The sequence below is a fragment of the Ursus americanus genome, chromosome 22 (assembly GCF_024610735.1).
Source record: "Ursus americanus isolate L20-20 chromosome 22, mUrsAme1.1.p, whole genome shotgun sequence".
Classification (NCBI taxonomy): domain Eukaryota; kingdom Metazoa; phylum Chordata; class Mammalia; order Carnivora; family Ursidae; genus Ursus; species Ursus americanus.
In genome coordinates, this window is record NC_142148.1 from 32928203 (window position 1) to 32949064 (window position 20862).

Consider the following 20862-nt stretch of genomic DNA (forward strand, 5'->3'; position numbering starts at 1 on the left):
CTTTCAGCCCACCTGCACTTTGACCTCATCTCTGCTTGTTCTTTCTCTACACCCACACTGCATTCATCCCGCTCTACACACTCTGCCCTTCTGTTTCTGGCAATTACTTGGCTGGTCCTGTTATCACTGAAGGCTTGTCATCACGAGTGCTCCCACTTAATAACGGGTGTGTAACTTTGGGCAAATTACCTAACATTTTCGAGTTTCTGTTTCCTCGTCTGTAAAATGGGGATAAGAATGCTGTTGAGTGTTAAAAAGTTAATGCAGCTGTGAATGCCTGGAAAGGGTTCTGCACGGGCCCTGGCACACATAGCATATGCTCAGAAAATGCTGACTATTCTATTCCCAGCAGGGCCCCTCCTGCTGTATTTCTTACGTGTGATTTTCTCTCCACAGCCCTGGTCTCCTGCATGGATAATTCTGGCAAAAGACCCTGTTTGCAATTGCCCTAGGCATTCTTGTTGAGGTCTCCCTCTTTCCAAGGCTCAGCTACAAACTGTCACTCTGAGAAATAGTTAATATGACACGGGATAGTTAGCAATTAAGTGGTTAATATGACCCTCGACTGCAGACTTGAAGTTCCCGCCAGCTTGATCTGGATTTCCTTTGGATTTCCTATCCCATATTTCCAAGATGAAGATGGAATTTTAAGGTATATATGCTAAAAGGAGATCTCCATTATGAATTTTTAGGGTTTTAATATCATTAAACTTTAATTTTGATATGTAAAGAGCATCTTCCTTTAAAAATTGTGAGCACATGCAGAGTATCTGAACACTATTATTCTTCATTCCTGATGCTCCTAAGATCTCGGCGCCTTTCTTATTCACAGCAGAGAGGACTTAGTGAGTCCTAGGAACAGGTAGGTCATGGTTTTTTATCTTAAACAGTGTCATCCAATAGCTGCATACTTTCCTCCAAGCTCTTCATTGGACAGTGTTCAGGCAGGACGCCCCCCTGAGTCAGTCTAGCTCTTCATGCTCATTCCCTGCTGCCTTGTGCCAGAATTATGCTTGGGTACCTTCAGCTGGCATGTGGACCTCCCTCCTTGTCCTGTCCCCTTCGGCTTCCTCCCCCAGCACACACATCCCATGCTTCCCTTCCCCAAGCCTTTACACACAGCCCCCGCGTGGCTGGTGAGGCCTTCTTTCACCAACTTGAGAGCTCTGCCAGGCACTCTTTCCCTGACTTTGCTGCTCCCCTTCCCAGTGAAACTCTTTCAGAGAGTGGTCTGCACACACGATCTCTCCTCCCTCCGCTCCCATTCTCACCTACACACACACACACACACACACACACACACACACACTCTACTGCAAAATTCTTATCACAGTTACCAAAGTCCAACATCTCGTCGTCTGTTTTCATCTCACTTGGCCCCTTAAGCATCACTTGATGTAACCTATGCGTCTCCTTCTTCCCTGAAATGTATCCTGAAGTTTCTGGGGCACCATAGTTGCTGCTTTTTTTGCTAGAATTCTCTTCTCCCAGATCATCATGATGATGCCCCTCCTCCTCATGGATTGCACCTGTTTTTGGAGGCTTTCCAAGTTCCAGAATATCCTAACCCAAGCAGCTACTTTTACTTCTTTGCTTCATTTTATACTTAAAAACAACAAGAACAACACTTATCCATTCCTGACATTCTCATTTATTTATATACGTGTCACTATTTCATAGGGGAGTTTGTAACTCTCAAATCACTCATTTGGCAAAAATGATAGCTGACATTTATTGATGACCTGCCACTTGCAAGATAGCTTATTACTCACTTAAAATACGTAGTTGGAATTATGGTTCTCCCTATACATATGCCCAAACTAAGGGACAGAGAAGTTCAATAACTTGCACTTGATCTCAGGGCTGTAGGTACCAGACTGAGAATTCAGACCTGGCCATTCTGATGCCAGGACCCTTGATAAAAATTACTGAGATGAAAACCATTGGGTTATGCTGCTTCCTCGTGCTTTCTGAGAGTACACTGAGAAATCTGGTGGAACAGAACATCTTCAAAGGACATCAACTGGAGAGAACTAACTTTTTATGTTTCCTCTGGAGCCCTGAGAATTTCAAGGTTTGGCTTTGTGACGACTCAGGAAGTAATAGATCATACACAGTGAAGTAGTCATCTCAATTTGCATTGAGTGTGGCAAGGGTTTGTTAAATGACAAAGTGCATTATAAGCCTTGCATAAGTCTTAGAATAAGGATATAAATTTCTAGAACTTGTAGTTTATAAATAGCAAGATATGTTAGCTTACTCGTTAATGAATCGTTAATCTAAGGTGAACCAGAATGAGTTCCCAATTAAAACAAAATAAGAAAGATGAGCTGGTCTGTATTTTCTTTCCTTTGATTTTTACTTAATCATTAAAACCAAGGCCTTCATGGATTGTTGGCAAGGGAAAGCAGGTTTTAACGCATTTTGCAGCTAGAGAGAGCAGGTGTTTCCCACCTGTTCGGTTTCGACTCCCAGGTTGAACTTTGCCTCCTTTACACAAATCCACAGCACACTCTGGGAGCTTGTTAGCGCTCCTGTAAACTGTTGATTTGTTGCTGCCAAGCCTGCATAGCCCTGAGCCAGAGCCAACCCGCCCAGAAACCATGATGTAGGTCTAACCTGTTTCCAGTAAATCCCATCACTGCCTCTTGAATAACTCCCTAAGGCATCCTCATCTTGCACCTGCTGCTTCTCCCCCCAGAAAGAGACCAACAATTCTTTGGAGGTGTTACAGTAACAACTTCATGTACAGCCCCTCCCAGAAATGTTTGCATTTTGGGGAAGAGGACAATTAGGCAGATGTGGAGCCACACAGGGTGAAATGTCTTTATTATTCAGCTACTGTAGACTCTAGGGACCCTCAAATCCCAACAGGCCGGTAACCCAGTCCATGTGGGGATCTGAGAGGTAGTTTTATACAGCTGGGTTACCAGTAAAGTGTTGGAGCTGTTCATTCATCTTCCCAAAATGTTTTTCTAGTCTGCACTTCCTTCCCATCTCCACAGAGACCCCCCTCTTTAAGGATCTTATTTGTCCAGCTTTTCAGACTGGAATGTGCCCACTACACACCTGGGCTCTGGATAGCACACAGATTCTGACTCAGTGGGTCTGCAGTGGGGCCTGAGAGTCTGCATTTCTAACCAGCTCCAGGGAGGTGGGGCCGTGCTGATGCTGCTGGTCTACCACTATTTGCAGAGCAAGTTCCTGGGTCAACCCTTCATGCATCAAAATGTCCTGGGGCTTGCTAAAACACATACTTCTGGGCCCTGCCACAAGACAGTCTGATTCCGTAGATCTTGGATGGGACCCAGGAATTTGCATTTTTAACAAAGATCCCCAGCAATGCAGATACTACTGGTCTGGGACCCACACTTTCAGAATCACTGTCCTAGATTATTGTAGGAGCCCCTGACTTGTCTTTCTGTGCCCTCTACTTTTTTATTTCCCTACCACCGTAATTACCCTTAAAATTCTTAAAATGATAATTTTGTATATTTTCTTCTTGTTTATAAAACTGCATAATGATTTGCAATGGGCTATTTAATATACTTCTAGACTCTGACGTGTTGTGACACACAGTTAGAAATAAGCATCCCTTAGACAGAATTTTTTCAGGGGCTTGTCTCTAATGGCAACTATGAGATACAGTCCACCTAGCGCACTTTTATCTGTATTTATCATCGCCTTAAGTGGTTCTTTATTTCAGGGACTTATGCAGACTCCAAAAGCGTTTGTTGAGAAGGCATAAACATGCACTATAGAATGACGTCTACCGACGTTTTAGCGATCCATAACTAAGACGTAGTATCAACTTGGGACCCATCATGCTGTACAGCAGCATTCCACCGTCAACCCCCATGTCTTGAGAAATCGGCCAGTGTCTGCAAGAGAAGCTGCCCTATTCTGTTCGGACCTGAACCTGTCTTTGCTCTGCTGTAGTTTTGCTAAATTTGCTGGGAGATCCATGCCATTCTCTTTCCGGGCTTCTAGATGCAAAGGTTATTTGTTGCTGCTGCTGTTTGTTTTGTTGTGGGGATTTGGGTCCTAATTCTTTTTCTTTGAATCTGTAAATACTCCAAGTGCCGTCCATAAAGAGGCTTGACTTGCCTCCAGGATGCACTGCCAGATGCTGGCTTCCAGTTTTGCTAACTGATCCGAGAGATGGATTCTGTGGGTTTGTTTGGTCTCGCAGTTTGTGCCAAGTGGGCACGATGTCCTTAGTCCACCTTCTTTGCACACAAGTACCGAAGGGAACCTATTACTCCTCTCCCTTGGATGGGAACAGTCACATTTTTTATGGAGTCTGAGCTAAAATTTGATTTCCTCATTGCAAGATGCTCTGGCTTTATTGTGTAAATTCTCCTCCATTGCTGTTTTGCCATTTCAGGCCCAGGTTCTTCTAGGGCTTCTGCTAGCATTTGAGCCCTTTGTGGCCTTGGTTTTCCTTTCCAGCCTCAGCTCCAGGCACTGTGGTGCTTCTAGTCCAGCCACTCCCCAAGGAAGTCATAAACTCGTGTACCTCTCTACTTCTGCTTACTTCTCTCTTCCCAAAATGTCCTCTTTGCGGTGTCTCCTCTTCTGATCCCCATTCCCACTTGGCTACGCCCACACAGGCAGTCCTACCCAAATCTTGACCTGAATCTTGTTGAGCCTAATGAAAATCTGGTGGTAGGTCCCCAAAAGGCAGTGGACTCTAACTCGTCTCTGTGTTTTGATTTTGTTTTGTTTTGTTTTGTTTTGTTTTGTTTTGTTTTGTTTTGTTTTTTTGGTGTTTTTTGGGGTTTTTTTGATCTGGTTTTCATAGGAATGTGTGTGAGGGAGGAAGGAGGTATTTGCTGCAGGCAAATGTTTGAACATTCAGGCCGACTTAGGGGGAGAAGCGTATGAGGGTTGGTAAATGCGGGCACAGTCGCTGCAGAGCTGGCATGCTGAAAGGAATGTTTGCCCCTAATGGTCTCTGCTTGCTTTTTGTAAGTAAGACCTGAAGCCATTAAAAGTAGAAAACTACTCTAACCAAACTGACATTTATTTTTTTTAGTATACTTGGTACATGGTACACTCTCTATATTTTTAGAGTTTTTCAAAAGTAAAGAAGATTCAAAACTGTCAGAGTCAGCTCTTCCTTCACTGTTCACTACCCTTCAGTAGAAAAAAGGAAAGAGCTGGCTGTTTGTTTTGGGCTTTTATGCGTCGACACAGACACACTGGAAGGATTTGAAATGGATTACAGTTTGAAACTTGAGTTCCTTTTACTCTTTCTTATCTTTTATGTTTTCACCCATAGGTATCCTTGATTGATACTATATGTCATTTGTGTTAGGGGAAAAGCCACTGTTGAAAACTGTGATGTTCTCAGTGATCACTGATGAATGTCCGTACACCTAAAAGAGAGCTAAAAATTCATCAGGCCTCATGTTTAAAAATAACTTATTCTTAATTATAAGCATATTCATGAATGGCAGCTTCCCTCTTCAGGACTATGAAATCCAGAATCTTGAGTAGCAATAATGTCAGTCACCTGGCCAGACCACCTTTGGGGTCAGTGTACCCCACCCCTGCTGTGACAGGTGCTGACAGAGGTCCTGGGTAGTGGAGGATGTTCAGCAGCACCCCTACCCTCTACCCACTAGATGCCAGTAACACCCCATCAGAGTGACAACCAAAATGTCTCCCGACTCTGCCAAATGCCCAAGGCTGGAGGGAAAAGCTCTGGCAGCAACATGTCTCCCCGCAGAGAACCATTGGTCTTTTGAGAATCTAAAAGAGAGATGGGTGAAAGCCAGGTCTCTCCCTGAAACTTGTCCAAACACAAAGGAGAGTAGAAGTATTCTGCCGAATAGAGACTGCATTCTTTTCATGATATCACCATTTTCCTCCCCCCTAATTTCAGCCAAACATTTATGGTGAAGTGTTCCTCAGGCATTTAAATGGCAAAAGAGAGAAGATGCCATGGTTTCAATTTGGAAGAGTTCAGTGAGGTTAAGAATGGTCCTGCTATAAAGTAGGGAGGCCGAGGACATGTGTGTTTTACGTCAGATTGTGGCAGGATACAAAATTTTAAAGCAGGTTTAATAATGTTCCAGACTTCTATTGTCTGTTCAAAAGAAAATAATGTATTTAATATAACTTCCTGGCATCATAAAGATGGAAATAGGGACACTATCCACAAAGTTACCCCCAAACATAGCCCTGACTAGACTAATTTTAACTTTTTCCTGCTGACAGATTTCACCCTGCCAATGTTCTTCCTCAATTTTGCCTGCCTGTGCAACTCACTCCTTCATACTTATCCGTGATGGAAGGCCTAGCTAAGATAAAGATAATTAAGCCAATCTGATTTTCAAGGCTTGAATAATTAATAACTATGATTTTGGCATTTTAAGAATGTTATGCTGACCTCGTTCTTTGCTCAGTGATGAAAATTAAACGCAAGAGATGTGCATCAGAGCAAGGCCCTTAGTGGGATAAAGATTTCATTTATAATGTTTCCTAACGTTCCCTTCTTTTTAGCTTTTTAGTTTACACAGCCCCACATTGAGCCTTTTCCCAAAGTAATCATTAGTTATTATTTGAACTATTAGACACACACCTCCTTAAGCTGGTATTTTGTTGTTACATTAATCAAGGTAGTGACAAGCACGATTTTGTCCCGGAACTTTTAATCTGCCTTAAAATAAAACTAATGTTTTATTAGTTTCACTTTTAAATGAGCTATTAAACAAATCCACTGACTTTTAGGGGTGAAAAGCATTCTCCTGTCCCAGGAGCTCAAACCGCATTTGACAGTTGCCCGTGAATCACAACTAGAAGTGTGCTCCTTCTCCCCAAGAGAGGAGCAAAAGTAAAGTAGTAGTCGTGCCCCTGAAGGCTACTCCAGTTCCAAAAGACAATTTCCTTCTTCTCCAGAAGAAATCAAAGAGAAAGACAAGCATCCTCTGAACAAGAACTCAAGAAGAAAATGCTCATCTAGGTAGAGAACTAGCTAGCTAGAGAGATAGAAGGAAGATACAGAATTGCAGGAAAAAATGGAACTTTAAAGTGTTTGTGGGGTGGAGAAGAGATGACTGTAAACAAAGCCAAGAGCTAAATATAGAAACTATGGAAATAAATAGCCCATGCTCCCTGGATAGCCTAAGCTTTGATGCTAAGCAGCAAAGCAGCTCCAAAAGGGTTCCTGTGTAAAGCTATAAACAGGAAAGAATTAAGAATATGCTGATTAAGAGAAACAAACATGGTTTACCTCTGGATTTTGCTATTTATGGAATAAAAGGCAAGAATGTCAGAGCAAGCATTTTGTATAATTAAAATTCTGGAGTGTAGGGAGGGAGAAAGGAATAGAGTTCATTGTCTCGAAATGTCTACTACATAATTCACTGCCACCTTTAAAAAGGGTAGGTATCTTATATTAATCATGCTTGCTAATTAGTAAAGAAACCTTGGACATGAGCTCTGATGAAGCAGGACTGAAATCAAACCAGAAGGCAGAAGACAGCATGAAGGGAAAATCTAATTGGAGCTAGATGATGTGTCTAAAGTACACTTCATGCGTGTTTTTCTTTTTCATTTTCTTGGAAAGTATTCATGGAAATTTCCATGAGCCGGGTGACACTGGGCACGTAATGGACAGAGGTCTTAGTTTATTTGCTGTTAACTTGTGGCTTTATTAGGGAAGTTGAAATGGTCCAAAAATGTTAGTGGAGTGGTCCATCAAAATACTGTTCTACCTATTGCTTCTTTTGAGATACTATGTTACAATTAGAATGGTTGGATTTAGACCTTAAAGTTAAGACAAAACATAAGGATGATGAATTTTTAAAGTTAAGTTTCAATTTAATTCTATGAAGAGATATCTATGAAATATCAGGTTTGCTTTAGTTTCAAGTAGTTAGAAGACGAAAAGGAGCTGTCTCTTTAAGAAGCCCAGTGGTAAGATGGTAAATCACTCCATAGGAGAAAAAAGATGGGGAAGCTCTTGGGGGGATATGTGGCTGTAGACACATTGTAAGTTTCTATTGAAGGAGAGATGTGTGTAGTTGTGACTGAGGGATAGTGTTCTGGAGCAGACCACAAAGCATTCCCAAAGAGATGGAGGATTACTGGGACTCCACTGTCTTTCAGCAAATGCTCATCTGATTACTATTGAACATAGAAAACCTAGAGATACACACTAACATGGAAAGAATGTTCTTCCTCTAGATGGAGGAAGCCTGCTAGCAATTGATCTAGTATCTATTCTCCCTGTATGCTTCTCAGCTTCCCTTGCAGCTAGGTGTGTCTGGAAGACTAAATTCTAGCCAAGTGGTGGAAACAGAAGCCTGTAAGACTTCCGGAACATTTTCTTAGAAGGAAGGGCGTGTGTGTCTTTAATCTTCCTTCTCTTCTGTCACCAGTATGAACTGTATTTGAACAGCCATCTCTACCATGAGGGAGAAATCACATGCTGAATACTGAGAGGTGTCCCCATATTAAAAGCCAGGACCCAGTCACCCTTGTCATGCAGTCCTGCCCAGCCTGGGTTCCTACCTCTGAGCTTTTTTTTTTTTTTTTTAATCTGAGAGAAAAATAAATCTTTATCCTGTCTAAACTGTTATTTTGGCCTTTTCTTCTTCTTTTTTTACTTATCCTGAACATAAATTGTTACTGATACACATTCACTATGATTATAGTAGGATTAAAAGATATTTAATATTTAGAAAGTTATATGATTTTCCCAGTCTGTGATAAAACTAGGGCAATGTCTTTGCTTAAAAACAGATATCAGTCAGTCAAATGTATTTGAACGTGTATGGATTACAAAGAAGCATGAAATGGAATTTTGACCCTCGAGTGATTTTTTTGTAAAGGGAAAAAACAAGACATTAAAAAATGTGCATACACACACATTCACATACACGCATTTATATACACACATACATACATGCAGAACAATGTGGAACATTCCATCGTACAGCAGTTCAATCCAATGGAACCAGTGGAGCAAGGAGCAAAAGATTAACACACACAATAAAATCCTCAGCAGCTCAGAGGATGCAGCTCAAAGAGACTGGGGAGTCTTGGCAGAGAATTAGGTTTTGAAGATGAGAATGAAAGATTAAACAGGTGACAAGAAGGGGAAATGGGATACAGTGAATATATTGTCAACAAAATGAAAGAATTTTAGGTTATCTCAATATGACATATTTGCAGTCAAAATTCTGGTGAAAGGATCTTTTGCTAATGCTCATTTCTCTCAGTTGGTCTCATGAGCTGCCATGAGAGACCACACTGTTCCCCTGGTGGCGTTTTCAGGAAAACTGTGCAATTAGGGTTTGATTTTTTTTTTTCTATGAAGAATCCTTACTGTGTCTATATCAACTTGCAATTCTGCGGTCAAGAGATGAGGGAATGATTGCAGTGTGGTGACTGTGGGAAGGAGGAAACTCGACAGAATGCTTTGGTTATTGCTGGCTGCATTGCTGGTGGAAAGTGGAAATTTAGGGCATTCGAGAAGGTGAGGCCAGAGGAGCTAAGAGGGAGAAATGTGACAAGGAGGTTTGGCAGGACCAGGTGGAAGATCAATATGCTGTGGAAAAAAGATGGAGGTTGGAATGGGCTGTGGAAGAGGTACCAAACACAGTCCAGTTGAGGAGGAAGAGAATCAGTGAATCAAGAAGAAACATATGAAACCTAGAAATAAAATTGTCTTTTCTCACAATGACAAGATACTTTATGTCAGAAACTCCAAAGAATCTACCAAAAAAATCCTGTCTGGAGCAAAGAAATGAGTCCAGAGAGATTGCAAGATATAATGTCAATGTGTTAAAGTCAATTGCTTTTCTATATTCCAGCAATGCCCAACTGGAACTTGACACTTAAAAAAGAAACACCATTCATAATCATACCAAAATTGAAATGCTTAAGATTAAGCCTAACAAAATATGTCAAGGATCTTATACATAAACAACCACAAAACACTGATGAAACAAAGAGAAGATTTGATGATGATCCTTCTGATGAAACAAATAAATTGGGAGACATTCTCTGCTTGTGGTTGGAAAGTTTCAGTATGGTAAAGGTGTCAGTTCTTCCCAACTGAACTATAGATTGAGTGCAGGCCCAATTAAATCCTAGAAAACTTTTAAAAAAATCAAAACACTTAAAAAATTTATATGGAAAGAACTGAGAATAGCCAACATAATACCAAAATGGAAGAACAAATTTGGGAACTCCCACTGTCTGATTTTGAGACTTACTATAAAGTCACAGTAATCAACACACTTGTATTCGTGAATGCTTGCTGTAATTTCAATTATATTCTAAGTCAGAGAACTGGGTTAAACCAGGTGTGTTCAGATATCAGCATCTACAGTCATCTAGGGGTTTTAGTTTTACCATCTATAAAATGGGGATAAAATTAGTTCTCACAGTTTTCCCCCTTTTTAAACTTTCCATGTATGTATTTTCAGGGTTATCTGGAGAAACAGAGCTCTTTGTCTACCTTACAAAGAATTGTCTCACGTAGTTATTGAGGCTGAGAAATCCCACAGTCTGCTGTTCAGTCCAAAGGGCTGAGAACCAAGGGAGCGGATGGCATAAGACACAGTCTGAGAGCAGAAGATTGTTGTCCCAGCTCAAACAGTCAGGCAGAGAATGAATTCTTCCTTTCTCTGCCTTTTTGTTTGATTCAGGCTCTCAATGGATTGGAAGATGACCACCCACATTGGGGAGAGCAATCTGCTTTTCTCAGCCTATGGATTCAAATGCTAATCTCATCCAGAAACACCCTCACAGACACACTCGGGAAAAATGTTTGGCCAAATATCTGGATACCTTGTGGCCTGGCCAAGTTGACACATAAGAACATGCATCACAATGTGTCCGTAATGTTTTATGATATGAGATAGTGGAATTTGACCTTTTAAAAGTACTATAAGTCCTATATTAACTGGAGTATACGTTATAGAAGATAAAGTCCAGAATTTCGATGGCTTAACACAGGTGATATGAAAATGTTGGGGTTCAGAGACAATGGTCAAGAAAGAATTCATGAGATGTCTTCAGTGCAAAAAAGTGGTTTTATTAAAGCATAGGGACAGGACCCATGGGCAGAAAGAGCTTCACTGGGGTTGTGAGGAGTGGCTGATAATATATTCTGAAGTTGAGAGGGGGTCAGGATTAGCATAAGTTTCTAAGGAATTTGGAAGCAAGGTTTCCAGGACCTTGAGGGGCTACCTGTCATTTGGAAAAGGTAATTTACTACTGTCTGGTAAAACCTTAGTCATAAGACCCTTCTGATGTGTATCAGTGGGCCAAATGCTTCGAGGATGACTGCTGACATAGATCTTGTGGGATAGAGATAAAGGAAGTGTCCAAAGGAATTTTTGTATGTTAAAGTAGACTTACAGGATCCCGGAGGTTGGGATAATGTTAAGCTAACATTGCCTTTTGCCCTTGGCAAAGTATTCACAACAAGGCAGTTGAGTTCTTAGAGGAGGGTCACTCTGCCTGTCTCAAGGACTTGCAATGCACTGTAAGTTGTAAGGAAATTTAATTTTTTCCTTTGCCTTTGTTCTCTACATCAGCAAGTATTTCTCATTCACATAAGGGTCCAGTGTGTGTGTGTTGCTGGTCTACAGATGGCTTTCTTTTACTTTGTAATTCAGGAACCTAGGCGCTGTCCAATATAATGGTTCTAATATTTCTTAGGGTCTCCTTGACCACTATGAAAGGAAGAAAGGGAGAGAAAAAGACTTGGAAATGACCCTCATCTCTTCCATTCACATTCCATTTGTGAGAACTAGTCATAGGACCCTTTTACATAAAAGGGGTGCTGTGAGTTGTGGTTCCTGATTAGGTGGTGATTTTCTGTGATTCTCTACACTGTGTAAGGCAAAGTGCAAAATTTGGTGGTTAGCCAAAAGTCTGCATAGCCTGATAATGCTGACTTGCACAAGCCCACTCATCTGTGTAGAGAAAAGAGTGGCACCATTATAACACAGTCCTCCTTAGTGATCACCAAGCATAATGGTGCCATTGGCCCCTTAGGTTTGTATGCCCTTTAAATGGTTTAATAATAATTTCATCAGAAAATGTTTTTAAAGCACTTGGGAATGCTTATATATTATCAAAATAATATTAAGAAAATCACTAGTTACATACAGTCATAGGAATCAATGCTCTTTCATGTAACAAAAGAGTCTTTTAATGCTCTATTTTTCTTTTTAACTTTAAAAATAGAATTGCACAAAAGATAGGAGATAAAGTGAGAGCCATCGTGTCTGGAATTAATTTTTCCTTGTATTTGCGTTGATATATTCTCTCTCTCTCTCGTTCTCTTCTTTTCTCCCTTAGTCTCTCAATTTTCCATAATTAACGTATTTTCTTTAAAGAATAGCATCTGATAGTCATAAAAATCAATTTTTTTTAAAATAAGAAGATACACTTCTTCTGAGTGCTATAATGTAAATCTGACTGTTTACAAGTAAGGAAACTATTAAGAACCAGAAAGCCTGGTATTTCTTTTCAAATGCTCTTTGTTATGAATCTCTAAGTGTCCGTTCCAGTGGTTCTCAAACTTCAGAGTATATCAGAATCACCTGGAGAATTTGTGACAACAGACATTGCTGTATTGCCCCTCCAGAGTTTCCAACTCAGTAAGTCTGGGATAGGGCCCAGGAGTTTGTGTTTCTAACAAGTTCCCAGGTGATGCTGCTGTTGGCACTGTTCTAGGGATCCTACTTCGAAAACAACTGATGATTCTAACAAGTAATACCAAAAGAGGTAATGATAGAGGTATTACATCCATGCAGTTTCTCAAAGGTTGGACTATTTGATGTGTCCCAGCTTTTGTACTAAAAAAAAAAAAATAATAATGCCGAAAGACATAAAGTGCTTAAGACTCAAGTTAATTTAATTCCATAATCATAAGGCAGAATAGTAGCAACTTTAGTACGTGGAGACTTCTGTATTTAATTTTGACTGACCCACATAGAGCAAGTGTGATTCATTTGACTCAAAATTGAAAACCCAAATAACCTATGTTGTGAAACACAGTAGGTGTTTATAATGGTGCCTAAAAGGAAACAAATTGCTTATTTGAGTGATAGGGAGGGATTAGGCCAAAGATATACAGGGAATTAGTTGCTCAGACATTAAGGAAAGAAGCAAGAAAATTACAAAAACTTCATGGACAAGCAAGGTAGAATATTTTCAATAAACGTGAATCCAGGATCAGAGCTATACAGTTTTAAGAATTTTGTCCTGAGTATTTACTTATTTACAGAGAAAGTAATTCTGAGGCAGATTTATTTTTAGGGTTTACTTTTATCTAAGCAAGAAGAAATACATTGCGCAATAATGAACAAATGGTCTGTCCCTTGAATGTTCAATGCTTATGTTAAAGATTCATGAGTTGTTTATTTGGTAAGATTATATACCTAGGGAAAGTGAATCTGGTCAAAATTGAGGCTTCATAAGAGATTATGAAATTCAGTTGTTCTAGACTCTAGATAATAATTTATCATAGGGGTGCCTGGTTGGCTCAGTCAGTTAATCGTCTGCCTTTGACTCAGGTCACGATCCCAGGGTCCTGGGATTGAGTCCTCCATCGGGCTCCCTACTCAATGGGGAGCCTGCTTCTCCCTCTGCCTGCCACTCCCCATGCTTATGCTCTCTCTCTCTTTGTCAAATAAATAAATAAAATCTTTTAGAAAATAAAGTAATTTATCATAAAACAAATATTGTGGAATGAAAGAACAAAAGTTATAGTGGATTCCATTTTGAAAGTATGGAGCCTCCCTGTAATGAGTACATAGGAATCACTTTGAAAGACAAACAACGGTGTTGATCAATAATGTGATTCTTTGAGGAGATGACCTGGAATGAGATACCTCCCACAGCAGGAAGGTAATACGCAAGCAGCGGAGGAAGGTAATGATATTTCTTCTATTTTGCCCTCCATGAAAAATTCTAATATGATTATTTTTTCTGAACTCCATTTACAAAGGAGGCATTAAACATGAGAATGTGTTTTTTTTTTTTTTTAAAGATTTATTTGAGAGGGGAAGAGATATAGAGACAGAGAGAGAGTGCAGAGCAGGGGTAGGGAGAAGCTGGCTCCCCACGCTGAGCAGGGAGCCTAAGGAAGCCAGGCTCCATCCCAGCATGCTGGGATCATGACCTGAGCCGAAGGCAGATGCCCAGCTGACTGAGCCACCCAGGCACCCCATACGTGAGAATGTCTTGATTTGAAGGAAGAAGACAATACAGAGAAATTCTACCCAGCATTTTGACAAAGACAGTTTTATTTGAGAGCAGTTCCACTCTCAATTGTTCCTTTTGATTGCCCAACTTAATATTTCAGAAAAGTTATCCAAGGACTAGCTTTTGTGGTTGTCTCTCTTGGCATCATTCTATGGCTTCTGTGGTTTTTCAGCGTTCTGCCTTGAGAAGGTGAAGTTCATGTGTAAACATGCGCAGAAACCCACCGTCAGCGCCCTCAGTTTTTCAGGGAATCATGTCACAACTGCCATCATCATCAAGCAGCAGCCTCAGCAGCAACCCCCAGGAGGTAGAAGGAAGGGAGGTGGCCCTGGGGCCCTTCTGTTTCTTTCCCTCCTTCCCCATTTACCCTGTCTGGGTTCCTCCTTCCTGCCCTGACTCCATCCGGGAATGGCCAGCCTAGGAGATGACCCCAGTGTATCAGCTTTCCTTGTGCTCTAGGGCCATAATCTTGCTAGCTAGGAGAGATGGCGTGCCCTTTGGTTCCTCCTTACCCACCTTGCTCTTGTTCTCTTGTCTGTCTGTCTTCCTTCCTTCCTTCCTTCCTAGCTTTCTTTCCAGAAATATCTTTTGATATATACTAGAGAAATACAGAAAAGAATATCTTTCAACTCTTTTTGCTTTAGTTGTTTGCATTACCTGAGAAACTACTTAATTCATGTACTTCTGTTTTCAGGCTGCAGTGTTATTCAATTTATACTTTGGTCTCTCTGTTGCTTGCACTAACATTCTCCTTCCTTAACAATGTCTTCACTTATTCTCATTTCCAATTTCTAGTCACTGAATTTTTGAAAGATGCTATACTTCTCACCAACTGATAGAAATAAACTGCTCTGTGTTGCCACTTTGCAACCTTTTTAATGAAGGTAGTAAATGGTTGATTTCCTCAGGGAATTTCTTGTGAAAGTCAAGACAAAGATGTGTTGGAAGGAGATAAATGTCTTTTATTAGTTCTCTTTCTTTGTTCTGTTTCTGCCTACTGTTCTGAAGCTGAAATTAGAGTAAACAGAAGGCCTTGTAAAAGGGTTTTTACAGGATATTTTCTTTCTCATTGTTATGTAGTGCAGATTTGAAGCATATACCTGTATTTCTCCATTGTTCCCTTTTTGGCTCCAAGTTCAAGAATTCCAACAAGATCATTTACTCAAACTTCCACTTGACAAATAGCCCACTGCCCATCTCCCAGATCCGCCCAGATCTTACTGGTAACTTAAAATCTTGTACTCTTCTTTAAAACATTTCACTTTTTAATAAATGTATAGGAGGGTCCTAAAAATTCCCTCCTTTCCGCATTAGCTACTGAAGTCTTATCTCTGTACATACAATTTTAAGTCCCAATTTCATCTCTTTCTTCTAATCTGTGCCAACTCTGAGTTATCCCAAGATTCCTGGTGGGTAAGCCTTCTGTTGTCGCTTGTTTTTGAACTTTAGCCTTGCAGTACATATTAGTTTGAGCTCTTAATGATTACCAGGTCTTTTCTTTCCCTTCTTCCTACAGGTCTCTCCTCTCAAAAACTGTAACTCTTCAGTTTTACAGTCTTCCCATGTGTTGTCTTTCTTTCTTTCTTTCTTTCTTTCTTTCTTTCTTTCTTTCTTTCTTTCTTTCTTTCTCTTCCTTCCTTCCTTCCTTCCTTCTTTCTTTGTATTTATTTACTTCTTTTAGAGAGAGAGCGAGTGAGCAAGTGAATACAGAAAGGGGCAGAAGGAGAGAGAGGGAGAGAAACTTTAGCAGACTCCTCGCTGAACTTGGAGCCCAAGACAGGGCTTGATCTCACAACCCTGAGATCATGACCTGAACAGAAACCAAGAGTCGGACACCTAATGGACTGTGCCACCCAGGTGCCCCAGGCCATGTGTTGTCTTTCAAATCTGCCTTATCCCACTCTGGATCCGACTGCGATCGGATTTCACTTACTCCCTCTCCATTCACAGAGAGATGGTAATACTAAATTAATGCTGTTTGTGAAAATGCCTAGAACGGTGATGTTATTTATATAAAAATCCTTGTAAAAAGTCATCTTTATTCATTTTTAAGTAAAGTTTTGATGAACTTATGAAATGAATCCTTTTTATTCATCTTTGGAGTAAAGTTTGTATGTTCCCTTAAGGATAGATTTAGGGGAAAAAAAAAAGCTGGAGTAGTAAGTGGTTGAAACTGGAATAAATCTTAACCAAAAAGAAAGTGACCTAAAATATAGTGGATAAGAACATATTTCTTTTTAGCTCTGAATATGACAAAAATGAACTTTGGTTTGGGAATTAGGTAAGCTGATGCTTTTTATAGTTTTTCTTCCTTTTTTTTTTCAGGAAGAAATATTTCTTCTTTAGAATCAGGCACTGCCTCTTGATTATGATGTGATGTGACAAAGCTTTTGAGAAAATTATTTGCATATTAGGTTAGATGATATATACTCATGTCTAGTTCCCAGGAAATGGTCAAAGTATTTTAAAACCTGATTAAGAATAATTCAGGATAAAATACAATGTACAGTGACTGACAGATTTCTGGAAGAATGCTCATTTAGTGCATTTATCATAATGATTATGACTATTTTCATAGAAAATTTAAGAATTCCAGAAATCTACAAAAATCTATCAAAAGCCAAAGAAAAGGATTAAGATAAAAATGTGATTTTTAAAAATAGTTTGTATGTGATTCAGAATATTTTTGAGTTTAACATGATTTTCTAAGTTGATTATTTGCAAATGGTAGCTGTGTTAGATCAGATTCTCCAAACAGACCCAAAGACAAGTGGTTGTTTGCAAGAGCTTTATTAAGGAGAAGCTCCTAAGACACAACTGTCAGAGAATGAGGGAAACAGGACAGTCTAGAGGGAGAAGACAACCAACAGTGCACTTTGAGGTGAAGTCCCTTCTTCAGCCTGGGGGTTTGCTCTGCCCCAAGGCAAGGTTGATGGGCATTTATGTTCCTGCACCTGGTGGGCATGAGCTCTGAGCTCTCTGTGGGGAAATAACCTCTCAGACACCTCCTGCTCTCTCTGCATCTTGGTAAGTAGCTCCATGAGGCCAAAGGTAGTCAAAGGCCATAGCTGTCCATTGTTAGGAGGGAAGCCTGCAAACATGGGGGAATGGATATCTAGCCAATAAAGGGGACCAGCAAGGATCCAGGTGGGCAACAGTGGAATTCCTACAGGAGCTTTATGAAAATTTTCTGAATAACTGGAAAATGAACCTGAGCTTAGTGAACTTTTTCAATCATTTATAGTTCTTGATAGGAACAGCTAGCCTTATTTATGTACTTGCATTAGTGTTGAGGTTGATCAACGTTTGAATGAAAAGGAGTTTACTTCTGATGAATTTACAGTGCATAGGCAGTACATTGGGGATGATTGGTTGATCAATGCAGTGAATGGTCTTTTTCTGGGGGAAACACTCCCCATTAAACATATCCAGTCCTTATCCCTACTAATTAGCATGCAGAAAAGCTCAGTTGGATTTCTTTGTCTTACCAGAAAACCAAAAGTGATCTGAAGAAGGAAGTCTTCTTTGAAAAGAAAAAAGTGACATATTATTGCATACTTGTCAACTTAAAATATCTCATTTTGGAAGGCAGATTAACTCCTTGCGTATTCAGGATGTCGTGTGAGATTAAAAGGTCGTCAAAATCTGTGGTTGCTGCTCTTGCTGCATCTCATAAGTTCTGGTATATTGTGTTTTCATCTTCATCTGTCTCAAGATATTTTCTAATTTCCCTTTGATTTCTTTTTTGATCCATTAGTTTTTCAAGAGTGTGCAGTTTCATTTCCATGAATCACAGGTTTGTTTTTTTAGCCTTAGAATGTCCTTGATGAAGCAGTAAAAATTCTATAAAATCTTTAAAAAAAAAAAAAAGTCCTGTCATTGCGAGAACATGGGGAGAGACATAGCACGATAAAATTCAAACCTTTAGGCAGAAAAATTTGTGATATATGGTTGAATAATAGCTGAAGAAGAAAAGTGAGACTATCTGGGTGGATTTTACAAAATGACTACCAGGAAAGGCAAGGATGGATACCATTTTTACATACTTCAGAAAATTTGGAAGTCACCGGGCATGCCATGATAATATGATTAAAGAGAAAAGAAAATACATTAGTTATCAGCCCAGATGTGTCATGCATAGGTTGAGTCAGAATATCTGGAAATAGGCCAAGCATCTTTAGAACCTCCCCTTGACTTCGTCTAGTTTCTAGGGCCAAATGTGGAAATCGCTGCTTCAGTTTATAGTGAAATTGATGGCACTGATGAACACAGTAGTCTGAAGAAGACTTTCCTCAGTTTTATTACCAGTTCTATAGTTGCTTATATGACTCTGATGCAAAAATTTCTTAAATGGATCTGGGCAGCTTGTCCATTGTCCTGCACATGCCCTACAACAAGCTCTAGCTCTGGTTAATTTGCCTTCTCTATGGGCAGTTGTTGTCTCCATTTAATACCTAGGACAGAGGTTCTCAAATTCCACACTGCATCTGCATCACCCCAAAGCTTAATTAAAGTACAGATTCTGGGCCCCAACTCAAAGATTCTGATTCAGCCAGTTTACGATGAGACCTGAGAATTTGTGTTTTTCACATTTTCCAAGGTGATGTTGATGCTGATGGTATTAGTCCTGAGACCACGCTTTAGGAACCATTGGTCTAGGGAAATGAAAGAATTTAACTCATAGAAGCAGATAGGTGGTATGCTTAAATACTACATTTAGTTAAGGTTAAGGGACTAAAAGTGGCTTACACTACCAGATAACAAAGCGTAGCTGGCGTGGCTCTTCAACCATAGTGAAATAGGTGTAGACCTGAGATAAATTTTAGACAATTTAAAGGGAAAATCTGGCTACATTTACATCATCTGGACTTTTCAAGTGGAAACAGCTTGTGTGCCTGGTTAATCTATATCATTTCCGTATTTCTTTCCAAGTGACTTTTTATGGAGATCAGATTTTATGCTCCCACAAAATATCCACAAAGATAGGTTTAAGCATTTATGAAATTATTTGCCGAATGATGGATGCTCTTTCTTGTTAATCTGATTAGCCTGAAATGAGAACTTTTGCTGAGCACAGGCATAATAGACAATGTGACAATGCAATCTTTATCATTGTAGTCATAATTAAAAAAATATTCTGAGTCTTTAACAAATGCAATGTCATATTTGTCCATAAAAATGTGGTGAATCCCTCTATGCCTGTTAATAAATAAGAACTAAGAAAATAAAATATATTGTTTATTAACACCCAATATATTGCTGCTTTTATTCATCTTTAGAACACACACAGATTTTCCATGGTGATTATGGAGACTTTTTTATGTTTTTTTTTATAGTGTCAAACAAATAAGGTTAAAATAAAGCCAGTAACTATTGTTTTAAATTTTACCAGTTTCATTCATCATTTTAGAAAATTGCTCGAAGATATGAATGCTCAAGAACCTTGGAATCACGTGTGGCATTTTCTGTACCCCACTCCCACCCTGACCTCCCTCCCTCCACCTGCCTTGTTATTAGGTTATAAATGCATCAAGTTATAAATATAAATGCTGTTAGAATTGTTTTATTAATTTTATGTCCAAATACAGCTTTGGTGCTATGGGTATAATTTTGTTTACCTGCATTAGTTTTGAACTTCAACAACTTTCTGTTATTACATGAATATATAAAAGTTTCTAGGGAGCTAAAGAAGAAAGTAAGAAGAAAGAAATTCGGCACTTGCATAACCAGGGGCTGACCTACCTTTCTAGTTATCTACAGAAAAAATTAACTAGGTATTTGCCAATATATTTCACGCTACCTTGTGGGGACACAGCTTGTGAAAATCAGTGTTACATTCTATTTATCATAATATTTTTCTTGTACATGGACAAAAATGTGTTCTTTTTAAAATTTATACCACTCAGTTAATGTTCCTGCTATTTTGTCAATACTAAAAAATAATTCTGTATTGGAATAAATAGGTCTGGGGGCATGCAGATTCTTTTTCCATTCTTTACTCAGTCTCAGTGATATTGGGTAATTGATATGTTTTCTCTGGGACTCAGTTTTCTAACGTGCAGTCTGTCCCAGCTCCATAAGTCTGCACTTCCATTAGAGTAATTGTTTCCTGTCGGACATATTTAAAAAAGATGACAGTATTGTAGTCGTGTGTATGCTGGGTAGAGTGCCAAGATATGTAAATTCACTTACATCCTTCTTTATAAGGTGCGTTAGAATGTGGAAACAGTGGGGGCAATGTATTTATTATCTATTGCTGTAAAGCAGATTATTGCAAAATTAGAGACTGGAAACAACAAACATTTATTATCTCCCAGTTTCTGTGGGTCAGGATTTCACCTGCTTCGGGTCTTACAGGCTGCATTAAGGTGCCTGCTGGGCTGTGTTCTCATCTGGAGCTGAAGTGCCTCTTCCAAGCTCATTCAGGTTGTTGCCACAATTCTGTTCTTTGTCATAGTGACATGGAGGCCCTCACCTCTTAGAGGTCTTCCCTTTTCGCAGGCAACACACACCACAGCACGCAGGTGAGCATCTTTGCTGCCTCAGGTTTCTCACTTCTAGCTCCTTTTTTGAGAGGCTCACCCAGGATACCTCTCTTTGGGTTAAGTTTAGGTCACCTGA

At 39.7% G+C, this 20862-nt stretch overlaps 1 protein-coding gene across 5 annotated transcripts in view; it reads left to right on the top strand.

Moving 5' to 3' along the window:
* The window catches only part of PLCB1 (phospholipase C beta 1), a 661698-nt gene that overhangs the window by 193781 nt on the left and 447055 nt on the right, over window positions 1-20862 (top strand). The window lies entirely within an intron of this gene.